This window comes from Aythya marila (assembly GCF_965140915.1).
Source record: "Aythya marila genome assembly, chromosome: 15".
Lineage (NCBI taxonomy): Eukaryota > Metazoa > Chordata > Aves > Anseriformes > Anatidae > Aythya > Aythya marila.
In genome coordinates, this window is record NC_139056.1 from 8,872,010 (window position 1) to 8,888,717 (window position 16,708).

General features: G+C 44.0%; 1 long non-coding RNA gene across 1 annotated transcript in view; it reads right to left on the bottom strand.

Moving 5' to 3' along the window:
* Positions 1 to 16,305, bottom strand: part of LOC309884038 — a 55,393-nt gene extending 39,088 nt beyond the window's left edge. The window contains exons 1-2 of the long non-coding RNA XR_014318542.1: positions 16,205 to 16,305; positions 15,172 to 15,259 (exon numbers count right to left, since the gene is read on the bottom strand). This is a non-coding gene — a long non-coding RNA (uncharacterized lncRNA). The remainder of the gene's footprint in view (positions 1 to 15,171; positions 15,260 to 16,204) is intronic.
* Between the last annotated feature and the right edge of the window lie 403 nt (positions 16,306 to 16,708).

Below are 16,708 nucleotides of genomic sequence, written 5' to 3' on the forward strand. Positions count from 1 at the left end.
AGCACCGATGCCTTGCTTCAATCACATATAGTAAAAGACCTCAGTCAAATTGGTGGCAGGAGCATGGTGAGCATGGTGAAGTAAAACTATATATTTACTTAAACTTTGAATATAAAGAGTGAACAAGGCAGAAAAAGGAATGACTCCTTAGTGTGACTTCAGCAGTTGAGAGACAGAAGTGTTTTTTAGGTTTGTCTCTCCTAACACTTATTTTATTACATATTGCTGGGCCCTTTCTTCTCCTTTTAGATAGAAGAGCAATATCTGCTTTTTCATGGTTGAGTTTGCTGAAGGGCAAAGAAAGGTCCTAGATTTCTGCCCTCTGTCCATCAGTATCAGGAAATCATTATTTCTATCCTGTGTCCCAGACTAAACCCATATAATAGCGCCTTCATTTCAGCAAATTCAAGGTTGGCCTTAGGTTGGCCTCCCTGTGAACTTCCTCAGGAAGAAAGGGTTGTTACTAACTAGCCATTAGCTAGACAAGAATATCAAGAAAAGGATGTTCTAGTGTCAATGAGACAAAAAGGAAAAAGATTTCTTCTGCCAATTGTCTGCTGCAGCCCTGAACGGCACCAATTGTTCATGACTGACTTCTGCAATGAAAAAAGCCAGAGCTCTTTGGCTAATACTTTTCTGCGCTCACTGGTGCTTCTCCCTTCCATGGACAGAAGTCTAGAATAGTCTGGTGTAACTTGATGTGCATGAGCAGAGAACCAGGTCATGTATTTTCTTCTTGGTTAGGCTGAAACTTTGAATTTAGTCTGTAAGAATTTGAGTACCTTAACTGCAATTTGCAGGAGGCGCATATGAGATCTGGATTACATTAGCAGCCATCGTACTTGCACCAGATCATCCTTCCTTGTCTTGAGTTCGTACCTTGCACAGAAGTGATAATGACAGATTTACTTAGCTACTGATAGAAACCTGCAAGCTCTTCATTATGCATCTTGCAAAGGAATTCATTAAACTGTGGTTCAAGACGTCAAGAGATCCTTAAAGAGCCCTCCCCAGCCACTTCAACGTTTTGACTCTTAGAACTGCAGTAAGTGAGCCTGATGTTCAGGAGCTGAAGAGGCTCAGTGCTACGAGGGAACGAGCGCTCAAGTTCAGTTTGGCAGAGATGTGAGATGCGTGCAGCTCCAACAAACCCACCACAAAAAGGCAACACACCCTCTAACACAATCTAGAATTTAATTTATTTGAGAACATTGAAAACCTACAAAGACATTTCATTACAGCCTTGTCTCACCAACAGCAGTATCTAAGCACTTTTTGAGAATAATTCATCCACCAGAGTGCATATCTTAAAGATATAACACCTTATCTCAAAGTCAAAGGGCTCCAAGCATCTTGAAAATGGAGATACATGGAGGAAGAAATATCTGCAGCGAAGAAGGGCTCTTAAGTGCAAAGCACTAAAGCCCTGTTGGTGTTTATGTGCACAACCATGGTGCAGTCAGACCAAACAGGGTCAGATGGTCCTGCAGATCAAGCACTACCTCAGATTTCTTAGGGTCTGCCTCTTGACATGGCGTGCTCAGCTTCCCGGATCACTGAACTGCCTTCCAAGACACTGGCTACACAACATGCCCCCAGTGAAACTCCGAGTCACAGGACCAGCAACGACAGCCCCTCTTCCAGCAGCACCAGTTAGCCCTCTGGACACAGGTGGTCCTGAGGGACCCAAGGTATTGCTTGGCTAGGTGGCAACTGGGAGTTTTCTTGAGATGGTAAGGAAGCCTGAACAACAGCCTAACACAGTCTGCAGATTTAATTAAGGATGCTACCCCTCACTTATTAGCATTTAGCTGAAACTAGAGTTTAACTATCATTAGAATCAGCGTAATTACCATGTGCCAGAGATCCATTCACCAAGCTACGTATCTCCACTATTTATATTTCAAGAGTAACTTGGAAACAGTATGAATTTTCTATCTCACACCCCTTTGAAAATTAGACTATTAAAATGATCATGCAGTGTAATACACACTATTTACTATTTCAGGTTTATCTTGCAGCCTCATAGTTTACAGCTAGCTACTGACTGGTAACCTAATTTTGTAGATGTGTAAAATGTTGCAATAAACAGATTACTACATATTTCAAACATTAATTGCCTTCCAAGGTCTAGAAATTTCTCAGTGAGCTCACCAACAGGTTTTATTGGCAGTATAAAATTTACTGTGTTGACATACCCTTTAAAACGCCGAATACATCAGAGCTAGCAAAACGCTGGGGTGAGATTACAGAGAATGAGTCAAAAATTTTTATATGAATTTCTTCCCACCCCATGCCCCCCATGTCTTTTACACAGCAACCCAAATTAAGCCACAGGAGAAGTGACAACACTTGTAAAGAAAAGTAATCACTCCTTACCAGAAGCATTCACAGGGAATTGCTAATGAAGCAACGCATTTATGCCGGAGAAGCCAAAGACACGAGAAAAAGGCCTCATTATATCAGGCGTTTGAAATATCCCACCAAGGCAAGCCAACGCAACACAAGACCTTTCAGTTTGTCAGACAAAATGAACCACTTAAAGACACTGTTGTGAAAGTCCTGATTTATATTAAATGAAATTTATTGCTATCTTATTAAGTTGACAGCTTCTGTAAAACTTACCCCTGAGAAAGGCATGCTGACATCACACAGTTTGACCTAACTATTAATAGAAACTTCCAGTAGACAAAATGAAAGTACATATCTCGGAAGAGAATTCATGAAGACAACAGACATTCGAATTAAAATCAGCTTTGAAGACTGTCTCTCATAGCCAAAAAGAACATGTGAGACAGAAACAGAAATAACTGTAGATAGAAACTCGCAACCTTTTCCTTTAGTAAATGCACTCCATGAAAAATAAGAATTTACAAGAAAGGTCAATAAACTATAGTTTTACGTACATCTAATCAGTTTGAGCAAATCTGATTTTATCAGTTTTTATATATCTCATTCAGCGAGGGCACACTATATCTATTTTATTTGGTGGAAGAAATGATCCAAATAAAAATGCCCCTGCCTGATGGACTTGATTGCCTTACATCCTTTTAGAAAGCTTCAGAAGCGAGTTATTTTAAGCCTTGCTGGAGCACGTCTCTGAGCCCCTCTAGAAGAGGTGACCCCATGGCTCCCACAGCATCCAAAAGCAGGGCAGCAAACATGGCCTTTCCCAAGGGAAAATAAAACAAAAACGACACAGTAACGTACCCATAGTACAAGTGTGAATAAACAAATATTCTTTATATGATTCTACAAACAAAACAGCAAAAGAAAAGCAATACTTCAATTTCCAAAGAAGGAGTATTAAAAACAAAACAAAAACAAAACAAAACAAAAAAAAATCTTGCTGAAAACATGCAGTTTGCTTTAAAAAGTAGCTATAAACTCAAAAGGACTCAATCATCTTGAAAAGAATAAGCAGACTCCTTCCTGGGAAATGCAGCTTTTCCTCCTTTCATGCCAGAATTGACTCAAAGGAGACTTGCTATTGCTGTGTTTTGCGAGAAATTCAGCATTAAACGTGTAATCGGTGTTATCAGCATGGAGGTGTCTGACTGCTAACCACAACTCCCACGCTCACCTGAAATTAGGAACAACAGTCACAGCGATCCCTGCCCCGGCTGACAGAGCAGGGCTGGTTAACACCAAGGAGCTATTTTTCCCAGCGTTCATTTCCCATGCAAGCCCATGTTTAGGTGCACAGAGAACCCAATCCCCAGAGCCTGGAATCATGATTGAATTACCTGCATTTTTTTGCCTTTCTTGTTTGTCTTCCCTTCTCTAGCTGTTTCCCCATTTCACACCCTGGTTACCTATTCCCTCCACCTACCATGATGAATACACAGCTTTTGGGAAGTACGAAATTTTCTCACACTATCTATGCAATCTCAAGGCATGCATCTGTCTGTTTTGAAAGCAAGAACCTTTCCTCTTCCCTGGGCTTGGAAATCCATCCTGTGTGGCAGCCACCTCTTCTCCAAAGCCAGCCACTGTAGTGGATGCCCATCCGTGTATGACTGTTCTCTCTGATAATCTAAATGCTGCAGGAATTGCATCAATTTTTGTGATTTCCTTTACCTGTATGTAAACCTACATCAGCTGGGAAGGTAAGCAAGCCCCCCCCATTTAATTAAGTACCAAACCCTCTGTGTCACTCACATCATACACTGGATAAAGCCCGATGCCACTCCTCTTGAAAAGCGGTCATGAAAACATGCATCCATAGGTACCCGAATCTACCAGCCTGAATTTGGTTTCAAAAATATGTACACGGTTGACATTCAAGAGCCATAAACAAAATGAGTGGCCATCATTCAAGCAGAAAGTTATTAACAGGTGGCAGTAAACAAACGTAGGCTCGAAGTGGAACAGAGGTTTTTGGTGATTTTTTTTCTTCCTAATAATGGATGTATGAGTAATTTAACTAATCGCTACAGTCGGTCTAGCGGAGCACATTTTTCTGGTACATAAACAAACAGAAACCTGGGAAGTTATAAGGACTGCGCTAGCAAATTAATCTTGGAATATAAATGTCACTCATGGAAAATTCCTAAACCCTTTCATTTTCTATTTGAACTACGGATTCATTTCAGTTGTTTTAAAGGTTTACTCTGGACCTGCATTCCAAGAACTCAAATACCACCGAAAGAGAGAAGGAAAATGGCACCCAGCCCTACAGCAGGCTGGGTATGGCCACAGCACCACAATACCTCCCTTCTGCAGGTGGCAGGATAAGGCCCCAGTTAATTAATTCTTGCAGGTTTCTAATGAGCAGAGATGGTTTATATTCACAGACTGCTTTTGCTGCCGTTTCATAATATATGCAGTAATTATGCAGCTGATGGAGCCTTATGTAGCTGCTACTTCTTTCCTATACATAAATTAACAGCAGGATTTGTGTAATGATGGGATAATGAAGGCCCAGGTCATTGGTATTCATCTGTAGAAGGCCTTGACAGGCTGGGTCAGACAGAAACGTTAGTTGGCTAACAGAGACAGAGACTGTTACTGTTAAGGCATTCGTAATCTTACTCCGCTCAAGACCTACATTAACTCTCTCAAGGGCTGATTAAAAAAAGTTTTCTGCTCCCTCCTCTCCCCCCCCCCTTTTTTTTTCTAAATGTGTTTGAGGGAAGCATCTTCCTCAAAAGACTAAGCCTGAGCTGGATTCCCCATGATTTGCCATAGCATGAGGGGAAAACCACGTGTAGCAGCCTCACACTTGGGTCCGGGCATGCAGGAGCAGATGGGGAACAGGGACAAGGACTTCAGGAGCCCCAGCTCCCTCTCCTACAGCTCTCTCTTCTCAGGGCTCTGGTTCTCCTCCATGGCACAGGACATTTACATAACTGCAATTGAGGCTGAGTTTTGGCTGCTTGGGCAGCAATGTTTTCACGTTACAACTTCCTGGTGCCTTTACGAGTTAATCTCCTGGTTCTGGCACTAAGTGTCTGTGTGCTGAGAGAACACCTCATTCCCTCTCTCCGTATTGCATTCCCACTGCCTCCAAATCCTCTCCAGGTAAATGGACCATGGCTGTCTCGCTACAGAGAGGGGAGCAACAAGGGACAGAGCCCCCTGAGGAGTTAAGGGAGAGCCATGCATGGATGATGGCAGTATAAAAAAAAGATTCTCTAAAACATCAGCACAGAGGACTGTCACTGGTTTACATGTGAGCCTGAGAGGTTTAAGTCCCTTTCATCCCCTGTATTTTCCAGTAAGAGCACTTAAAATAAACATTTGGTTTGACAGAGATCTCTTCCCGATGTGTCTGATTTTATGAAGCGCTTTGAGGTCCTGTGGGGAGGAGGGATGCCGCACCACAGGGCTTAGGAGCTGTTTGAACGCTCCTTTTCCATGGCACTGCTTGCAAGCCCAGCAGCAATAGCTGAGCTGGCTCGTACAGCCAGTGCCTCGGGGGGACTCTCCTTCAACAGTCTTAATCCCAGGATCCACTCCTCTTTGATCTTTCCCGTCCCTGAGATTTACAGTGTGTAGCAGAACCAGCTCCTCTAATGCCACTGTCTTTACCTCGCCTCTTTCATTTTTAACTGATAGGCTTTCAGTAGCTTGCACATCCCCGCATACCCTCTCTGTTTCCTGTGCACTGGTACAGCAGTTCATTCATCACCTGCAGCATCCAGCACCCACACCTCCAGGCTTCCTAACCTCTGCAGTCCACTTTCAGCTCTTCCCCATAAGCTTTGGTGATTAGATCCTTCAGCTTCTCTCCTCTTTCACAGCATCAAGGTACGGCTTCTCATCCTTGGATCCTTGAGGAGCTCCCCAGCTTTCTTCACCACTTCTGCTCACTCCTACCCCTTTTGCATTAACCCCTGCTACTTAACACACCAACTCCGCTGCTGCTACGACACAGACCTGCTAAAGTTATCTGTGGTTTGCAATCTCCTCTCAAAATCTGCAAGAAATTGCAATACCATATTAACAGCTGAGCTAGAATGGAATTAGTAATAGTTATAGTACATTAGTATCAGTACTCCAACCAGTCATAATTTTTATAGTTAGTTTACAGAACCCTCAGAATCATGATCTCAGCAAGTGCACACATACAAAACAGTCATTTAGCAAGAGCTGCTGACAGCATTTGAACATGACACAGAATCTCCTGGCTCTGTAACTCTGGTGACTCAGTGGAGAGGATCTGAACTTCCTTGTCATTATTAGCTTAATGAGAATACCTTAGTGAGTTTTCCTCTCTCCAGTTTAGAGAGGTACATTTGGCAATGGCCACATCTCTGGAAACCAACCAGCCTGCTGCAATTGAGATATGGTAGAGAAGTGCTGTGATGACTACACATTGCTCAACAAACTGCTTTCAGTGATATGGAGAACTACTGGGGCAAGAAATAAGGGAGCAGGGATTGAAAATAGCAGGAAAGAATATTAAAGTGTAACATTCAGAGCTGCAGAATACTTGTGTCCATCTGTGCACAGCAATCTATGTCTAAACTTTTCTTCTCTGCTGAAGCTGTTACACATTTAGAGGAAGTACTGAATTTTAGGGGCAGTTCCAGACTCACTCTGAACTGACATTTCTCATGCCTTGGTAATGGATTCAGGACAGAAATAGAGATGACTTCCCATCCTATTCATTCTCATTATGAACCCTTCTCTCCCTTCTGCAATCAACATACACGTATATGCTTACAAAAAAGCATACATCTCATTACACTTTCCAAAACTGCTCGCTGGACTGGTAGAGATGCCAGTGTGGATTAAGTCTCTCTCTTGAGATCCTCTAATAGCTTTGGAAGCTTTAAAAGCTTCATATTTTCTATTATATTTATTATTACTTGAGCAGTTATCAGAATTAGATGTTTTGCTCCAGTTATAGTCTCCTTGCCCAAACAGAAATTGTCGTACCAGCCTTTAAAGCACAGGTATGGATCAGCAACGCACGAGCTCTAACAGGAGTGACCACCCCACAGCCTATAACCCTGATCCTACTGTGTGCCTGCTGTGTACAGACCCCCGTACAGCCCCAGTGAGATCACTAAGACCCCATAAAGCCATGTGGGTTTTGTCATGCAGATCAGATTAAGAGCTCAAGGCCTGGTAATATCCTCACTTAAATCACCCATAATACGCTACGCCATCTACTATGAAGAGAGCAGGAGAGCTAATGGTTTATAGCCTCCACTTTACATACAAATTCAGCTGTACATCTGTCCAATAGTCTCTTAAACTATTTCCAAAGGGCTTTGGTAAAATACGTTATTCTAATTGTTAATCATCAGAACATCACAGCTGAAATGAGAAAAACACTGAGAAATACCTTAAAATACTCATTACAGCCGAAAATGTCTATTTCTGACATGCTTTTGGAGCCAGGAAATCCCTCATGCTTTCCTCTGCCAAATATCACATTCAGTGTCAGTTCCACCATCATTTACATTGAACGCTCACCCAGCACAATGCCAATAAAATGCCATCCAAAGCCCCTCCGTGCCCTCAACCTGGAAACACACGAAGGTTTCTAAGCAAGGGAAGGTCTGACCTGACCAGCACCTTTCTCAGGAAACAGCTGACAGCAGGAGTCCTGCTCATGCATGACCTTAGGGTACCTTTATTGGGAGCCAGCCTTTTGGTGCAATTGGCAGTATCTGCACACTCCCTGCAAACCAAACCAGGAGCATAAAGGGGTTGGAAAGTATTTAAGCTTTTAAGCCCCCAGATCTCCCTCTGAAGGTGTCCTGCTCTTCTTTTCTAATTCATTAGAGAATAAATCTGTGATAAGCAAAGTAAATTAGATTCAGTGACATTCTGCTAATTGAGTCATCTTCCCCTGCCTGGCTTGGCTGGGTTTTTAATTACCAGCTAATCTCATCAATATGGTGGATGACTGGCAGTGTGCAGATCACTGCCGTACAACCGCAGCGAAATAGAAAGAGAAGTTCACGGCTCATTGCCTGACCCGGGCCTCTTTTGTCATACGCAGGAATAAATTGGGCAGATCTGCCGGTCGTGTAGTGACCTCGAAGTATGGAGAACAAGTAGGATGACGGAAGGCAAACAAACAAGCAAAGCCAGCGGAGCTGCTGGGAAGACCTGCAGCAGCTTCAGGAAGGAGGGAGCAGGAGGGAAAAGGGCTCTGCAAACCCGTCCTGCATGCCAATGAAGTCCTGCTGCAGCGAGGCCTAGGGGCTGCAGAGGGGATGAGCTGTGCAAGAGACAGCTACAGTGGTTGGCACTTTCAAACTCAAGCCCACACAGCTGGCTGGGCAGAGACACAACCTGCTTTCCTGCTGCCCCATTAAACTCAGTTGCATGAAGCAAATTTCCGAGGCCACTGAAAACATGACCTGGACATTTCTTTGCTGCAGTTCCCAGCAAAACTGACCCTGCTGTCAGATCTACACTGGCGGATCCTAGCCTGCAGGGATCCAGCCGAGATCTTAAAGCAGGATCAAGGCTTGCATTTACCTGCACCTGTTTCTTTGACATTTATTTTTAGGCATAGCTATAAGACTTAATAGTCCAGGGTAGCTTACTGCCTCCAATAAGAGATTTCAGCCAGAGATTTTTAGAGTAAAGATGTGCAACCTTTAAATCAAACACTGGATTCATAAAGCAAAGACCATAAATATTTCTTATGCTTTATAATTCTCTCAAGCCTCACACCTGCAGCGCTGACATCAGTGGAGTTTCATATCAACTTCAAAGGGGGCGAGCTCAGAGTTTTTATTTTTCCGAAGTATCTTTTAAGCTTAAGCTTCCTATCTATTCTTTATCTGGCAATAGTATGTTTGTTAGGGTAATGGCCAAAAGCAGCCTTTTTTGAGAAGAAACTCAGTTCCATTTGTCTCTATAATGCAACTGTTAGTGGCTCAGACAGTCTCTGGAAATGGCCAAATAAACGGCTGCCCAGCACAAATATGTTCTGACTGTATAAAGTATTTATAAATCATCCATGTCATCCAGGAGCCCGCTCACTTAGAGCATGCTGTTTCAGGGAACAGCACTGACACTAAGTGCTAAACAAGTCACAAAAAATGAACATGGGAGGGATGCAAGCACCATCGCAATAAAGCCATTAAACATCAGAATTAATGTCTCTATTTTAATCCCAGGAAGAAAGGAAAGGTTTTTAAGCATACACTTAGATCTCTTTTAAAATGCAGTCCTTAGAGAGCCCGTTTGGGCACATGCATGCTTTCACAGGAGCAGAGGAAGTAATACTGCTCTAAGAAATACAATTATTCCCTGCATTTCTCACCAGAAAAGCCAGCAGAGCCGATGCAGCCCTGCATGGAGCATTGAGGGGAAACAGAGGAAAGGGATTGCAATAGCAAGGGTCCTGCCTGCAAACACCACACCCTCTTCTAGTTCACATTTCAGAGTCCTTTGGAGGGAGACCACTGTGCAAAACCAATGAATATTTCATTCCTAAAGGCCCTCACATGCCTGGGGTGAGGTGCAATGATTATACCTCTGTCAGCGCTGCCTGATGGCAGCTGGGGCTGCCCAGGGGTGCAACGGCCAGGGAGAGGCACGGGCAGGGACACAGCTTCAGCACTGCAGGAGCAACTCAGCGTCCTACAACAAAACTCTGCAGGGCAAAGCTTTGTGCTTGGACTGTGTCCATCTGAGAGGGGTTAGTCCTCAATTGCCTGTTTAGCAAAACTGGTCTTTATGTTCTGCCTGCAAACCCCCACCAAAGCATCCCCAGCACCCAGCCAGCCGTTTCCTTGGCTGACTTAAAGCCAACCTGAGCGCCTGCATAGGTACCTCTGAATCCCCCCTGCTTCTCTGTAGGGCAAAGTTTAAAAGTAATTATGTACTTAAGTAACTGCATAGATTTTTCTTAAACTATGTAGCCAAAGGCTGCAGACAGAGATGGATTCCCAGGGGCCAGGGAATCGCTGGCAACATCTGCTCTGCCCAAGCTGGATTGCTGACTGCCATCCTTAGATAGAAACCCAGCAGACAGTGATGTCTCCCAAGCTGACAACAATGTAGAGGGAACAGAAAATAAAATACCAATGGCTCAAGTGAATTCCACCAACCCTCCCTCCCAAATACAACAAAAACCCCATGTGAATATTTGCTGGGCAGCCAAGTCCTGAGCTGGTGATCAGAGGTTGGTTCTCATGAAACGAGGCTATTGACTTCTGTGGAAAACGACTGCTCCAGGAAAATTCAAGATGAGGCTTCACACTTGGCCTTTCCTAGGCACTTGAGCAACTCACCAGAAGAGCATTCAGATACTTTCTCAACCTATTTTGCTTCCTACAGAAGGAAGGAGGAAGTGCTACAGCCAGCTCCTGGCATACATGTGCTGTTTTCTTCTCATCTGCTGTGAAAGCAAATTGACCTCAGCTGTTTGCTGCAATAAATCTTCTCCCATTTTCCCCTTCCTTCATTCTTTTCTGTTTAAAGTTATTTTTACATTAGACTTAAATACATTATACTCATTTTTCTAGGAGCCCTGACACGTTGTTAAATGACCATGAATCTATTTTAGTTGCACCTTAATTTATTAACTCCACTGCCTGCCTCCAGTGTTGGTGCCTCTATTGTAGGATCATAGGAGGTTTGGGTTGATTATCCTCCTAACTATTTCATATGCAGAGCCATTATTTCACTCTGCTCCACGCTATTATAATAAAGCAAAAAGCTCTCATTTTTTCATTTCAGCTCACATTGGGGGACTACATACCTTATTAGTTTCTTCTAAGTTCTTACATTCTGCGTGTTGTGTAGTGCAGTCAGAATACAGATGTGTTCTGCCCTCAAAAGCTGCTTTGCAGAACACAGCGATGGAGACAACCTGAAGGGAAAGCATTTCTCCATCCATTTTTTAAAATCATGTGAACCAGTGATTTTTAGCTCCTCTGGCTCCTTTCCCTATCGATGCCACCATGCTGTCACCCCATGTCCTTAGAGACATATAATTTTCAGCCTGCCCACCACAGGGATATTGGTATCAATTTCTAGCTGCCACTTGGTCTCCAAAACGCTTCTAACCCCACAGTGGGCCTCAGCATCTGCTGCTCTACAAAGCCTGAGTGAGCAAACAAGCATCTCCACCTGCCAGCTCCCAGCCACCAGCCATGCCTGGAATAGGATGTCCCCAGCCCATCAACCAGGACCGGTCCCATGAAGGCCCAAAGCTGGTCCCATCCCGCTCCCCAGGTGTTTTGCCCTCCCTGAAAGAGCAGCCATGGTTTCTCCAAAGAAAATAATCTTGCCCCTTTTCAGCAGCTCCATCTGCACGCTGATTTTTCTTTGCCTTGATCAGCCAGTTTCACTCGAGCTGCTCTTCAGTCTTTGACTCCCACCGCTGTTTGCAGCCCTACCAAATTTGCTAAGTGGACTCAAGTGGCCACAAGTGTCTGATTAGCACTTGGTGGCCCCCGGGCAGCCTCGTGCCACCCAGGGGTGGGCGACCTCAGCTACGCCAGGATCGGAGCACAAGGCAGCACGTGCACTGCAACACCCCAGGGCTGCCTGCAAAGAGCAGCCCCTCCTGCGTGCCGGAGCAGCTATTGATTTTTCCTGCTGTTCTCGGGGGAACTCACAAGAAGAAAATGATTTTCTTTTAAGTTCAGGCGCAGGAGTCTGCCTTGCTAAAGGGCTTATCTTCACACAGAAGTTTTACCGATTCGGCTTGAGTTGCATAATTAAAGTCGTGCAACCCCCCATAGTGTGGAAAATCCTATAAAAATGCTTTATATGGAGATAGCTGCATGAATTTAAAGTACTCTCCTACCAGTATAAATACCACCCTCCATGAGAGCCGCTACAAATATAGCTACTGTCCAAAAGCATACATCAAGGAATTTTACAACTCTTCTGTGATGTATGTCACTGTACGGCACTGAGCAGCGTGTGGAGCTCAAGCCTTGCAAACACTGAGAGCAGATGAATCTTTAAAATCTCAGGAGAAAAAAAAAGATCTATATTTTATATCATATATTTATATTTTATATTGAGCGTTAATTTAAGTGCCAGTTATTTCTCCTTGGATTTCTAGCTCCAGTTCAAATGTGTTCCGATATATTCATTACCATTCAGTCTGTTTATTTAGCATTAGAGCTGGCTGAACTATTCATTACTCATTTAGCCTACTTATTTATTTTTATTTATTTATGGTAAGTGAATCTTCACCAAATAAATCCTAGCTCTCCTCCTGCAGTGTTCAGACTAGCAGCATTCCCTGGAGACTTTGGGAGAATGATTATTCAGACCCATGGTCTATTCACATGTATCAATTCCCCATTTATTCTCTGGGGTGTGTACCTGAATGCCTGAGCATTCACGATGCCTCCCAGGAGTTCCTGCAAACCTGTTTCTGGGACCAAACATTATTTCCCATGGAGTTGTGCTATCACAAACAAGCAAACAAACAAACAATAATTAAAAAAAAAAATTGCAATCCTCCCTCTGATACCCTGCCTGAGCACTCCAGCCATCAGTGTGACACGATGCCATGTATTTCTGGGTGAATGGCAACAAGTAGCTCTCGTCCACAGCAAGCCTGGCTAATCCACATCACTAATGTAGATTCTCATTTGCATGCTCATGCTCATTCTCTCCTTGCATGTTTCCAAGATAAAAGAGCAGAATATTTTGCTGAGATTGTAAATATCTCAGTAAGAGTGGGCAATATCTCAGATTACCTCCCAGTACACACTAGCAAGGATATAAATAACTGAACCTTTCCCATCATTACTGAAAGAAAAAAAAAAAAAGAAAAAAAAAGGACCAGAGAACATCATGTGCCACAGCATCCTTATTTTCTGGAGCTGACTGTACACTCCTCCAGAGTTCACTGCCTCAGTCTGCTCTGGTCTGCATTATATATTGCCATGTTTATTTTCAACCACTTTAAAAGGCGCTGCTGGATGGATGCTTGCACACACCACTCGGCAAGATTTGAGAGGGCAGCCAGGTACAAGCTACAGTTCATTCCTCTAACAAACTGCCCTGCATGCTGTGCTCGTTCTGCAGGAGGTTAGGACACTTCCTAGGGCGTTACTTTCTCCTGTGCCACCTGCCCAGCTCTTAATGCCCTAACACAGCAAGAACAGACAATGCTGCTGACCCTAAAAGCTCCCTGCACACCTCTTACACACCACAGCTTGTGAAGCATACGCCCCAGAGAACAATGGGGAAGTTCTCAAGCTGTCATCTCTGTGAAAAGGAGATTCCCACAGCGATCCTGGTGCTTTGCTGCAGATAGAACAGCACTGAACACAGGGTGAGGGAGACCACCAACCTTGCCCACAGCAGCCCTTGCTGCTTTGCTTCCCCTCAAAACGGCAGTTCAGATTTCCCAGCAGCAGTGGGTATTTTTCACCTTCAGTTTCTCTTTTTCAGCACTACCTATATATTCCATTTTTCACCCCTGCTATAACCAAGAAAAAACAAAGGGAACATCAGCATCTGACACCAAGAGTAGAAATCCTGCTCATCTTTCAATTCCTGCCTTAGCGGAAGGGAAATGTTCTTGAAACATGGCTTTGGGCAGGAGGGCATTCTCAGCTCTAGGCGTACTCTGTGCAGAGGTTCTCATTGCCTGGAGACATCCTCAAAACTCCTCCTCATTGATTCAGTCCCTGACCTTTCAGTGAACCAACTCCCAAATTTAAAAACACCAATGACTTGAATATGCTTAACACAATAACGAGCACTTTCCCCAGCTGTTATCACAGTGAAATCTTTTCTATTTATTTACCCCTAACTCATTCCTTTAGCCAGCCACCAAAAAGCCAAGAGTGTTCAGCTTCCACTCTGTTTGACTTCCCTTTCAGGGCTAAGAGGGATAATACATGGGATGATGCACCAATTTTCAATTTAAAATCAGTAAATGTTCTGTTTTCAGATTGTTAGTTCATTCATCTTCTGCTGCAACAATAATATCCATCTGAAGGATAATCCTGCACAGTTCAGGCTGCCATCACCCCCATGTACCACACTGGTGCCCAAAGAGGCAGAGGTTTCTGCAGGGCTCTGGCTCTGAGCACTGCAGGACCCTGGGCATCAGCTCCTCTCTGTGCGACCCCTGAGCTGCTCTCACACCTGCACCACCAGCATGCCAGGTTACCCACCCATCAGGAGACAAACAGGCAGCTTGTACTCCGTGTGAATCCAAGGGTAATGGGTTAATTCGAGATCTTCCAACAGATAATCTCAGGCTGTTTTGTTCCATGCCAGTCCTAATCTGTTTTATCACATACTCCGCGAGCTCTGCCAAAGTTTCCAGCTGGACCCTTCAACCTGTCACTCACCAGATCTGCTGCAGGCCCAAATGTCTTCCAGATCCTTCAGTTAAAGTCTGCCTCTCTGAAATACGCCACGTTAGCAGAGCAGTACTGAGACATCTTCAGTACACCGACCCAGACCGTCCTCCATGTTCCCCAATCACCACCAAGTATGTGAAGTGCACCAAGGCTACCGCCCTGAGAAACAGCACCTCTGGCTGGCTGGCTTTCCAGAGGTGCTTTGCACATAAAACTGCAGAGAGAAATACTGTTCAGTCCTTTTCCAGCTGTCTTCAAGATTTAGCAGAGTCTTTGGCAACTCTATTTGTCCATTCAGACTATTATCTTGCCTTTATGGCACCATACACTTGTTCAACATTTACTTATGGCCCAACATATTTGAAAATCGCTCGTGCCCCAGCGATGGCCGTTCTGCACTCACCCATCACAGACGTCCTGCAGAGCTGGCCCGGAGGCGCGCCTCGGTTGTTTTTCTAGGAACTCCATGCATTCACATTCTGATGGAGGTCCTGTGGGAAAAAAATGCAAAACTATGAAAATCTGAAATTATAAAAGCCAAAATAAACTAGTTTTTGTTCTAAAAATCACCTTTTCCTTATTCTTTACTTTAAAATAATGGGAAATGGCTCATCATGCTTACAGACTGCATTACTCAACAAGGTGCTGAGAGTTTCCACCTGCAGTAAAAGCCTGATGGATCTGTGGCAGATACCTCCACTTGCACTCTCCAAATCACATGCTTTAGCTCACAGGCTGCAGCATTAAGGCAGAGCTGTGAGTCATCTCCAGAAGACTTTCATGAAATGGTTGAACTCGCCTGTTGATCATCTTGAACTCAAAGCCATGGCTCTGGGGTCGGTCCTCCCCTTCTCCTAACCAGCGCATGGCTGGGACGCGGTGACTCATGGTGAAGTCAAGAGGGTTCAGTCCACCACCTTTCCTTTGGTAGGAAATGATTCAAGATTTCCTGCTACTTTTTGTATACTTTTTAAAAGCATGTCTTTTAACACTGGCTTTTATAGTGATGCTTCCGATCCTCTTCACCCCACAGGGTTTCAGATCACAGATGGTCAGGGTTAAGCACTGAGCAAAGCAATTCTGGCCATCAAAGGACAGTGTGAGAACATGCTTTGTCAGAAAACAGCAATGTTCAGAAAGGCTCTCACAGCATTCACGAGCATGCAACACTTCCCTGCTTCAATCTGCTGCTGCCCATGGTGCACAGGGATGGGCACTGGGGATTAAGAGAAGGGAAAGGTTCCAAGTCCTTTTCATTCCCCCCACATAGCTTCACTGTGCATGCTTTGGGTGACCTCTTCATCAGTTCCACAATTAAATAAATCCAGTATCTTTATGCTATCTGCCTATCCAACATGATTACCCACAGCTTGTTGTCCTAAGGACACCGTGTCAAGCATATTAGGTCTGGCAACTGGCTCTGGTACCACTCTCACCTTTTGTCCTGCACCACATAGGGCCTCCCTTCCCCCAGAGCACCTCTGAGGAATTCCTGCTCGCTTTGATCCCATCAGAAAACAACCTGGTACATTCTTCTATAGAAGTATATGGAGACCCATGTCTGCTAGCATGCTGACCCTCTAACACAGCCAAGCTGAAGAGCTTACGTAGCTTTACAGACATGTCAAAGATCTTCTCAGATTAACAAAGGACCCCAAGGTGAGCAATTTTAGTGGGGAAAGCATGATTTTTTTTGCAGGCAACTTCTTCCTGAAGGAAAAAAAAAAAAAAATCTAATTTCAGATCGCATTTGCCAGATGTAACTTCGGTATAAAGTTGAACTCAGCTTTGTCTAAAAGGCAAACCTTCAAGATTCATACAAATCTTTGTGCCCTACTAACAAAGCAGTAAAACTCCAAGCAAATTCACACTCTCCAACCTCAGGATTCCTTAGCAAGATGAGAAATTTTTTTATTTTGATTTTTCAGTTTCATCTGTAA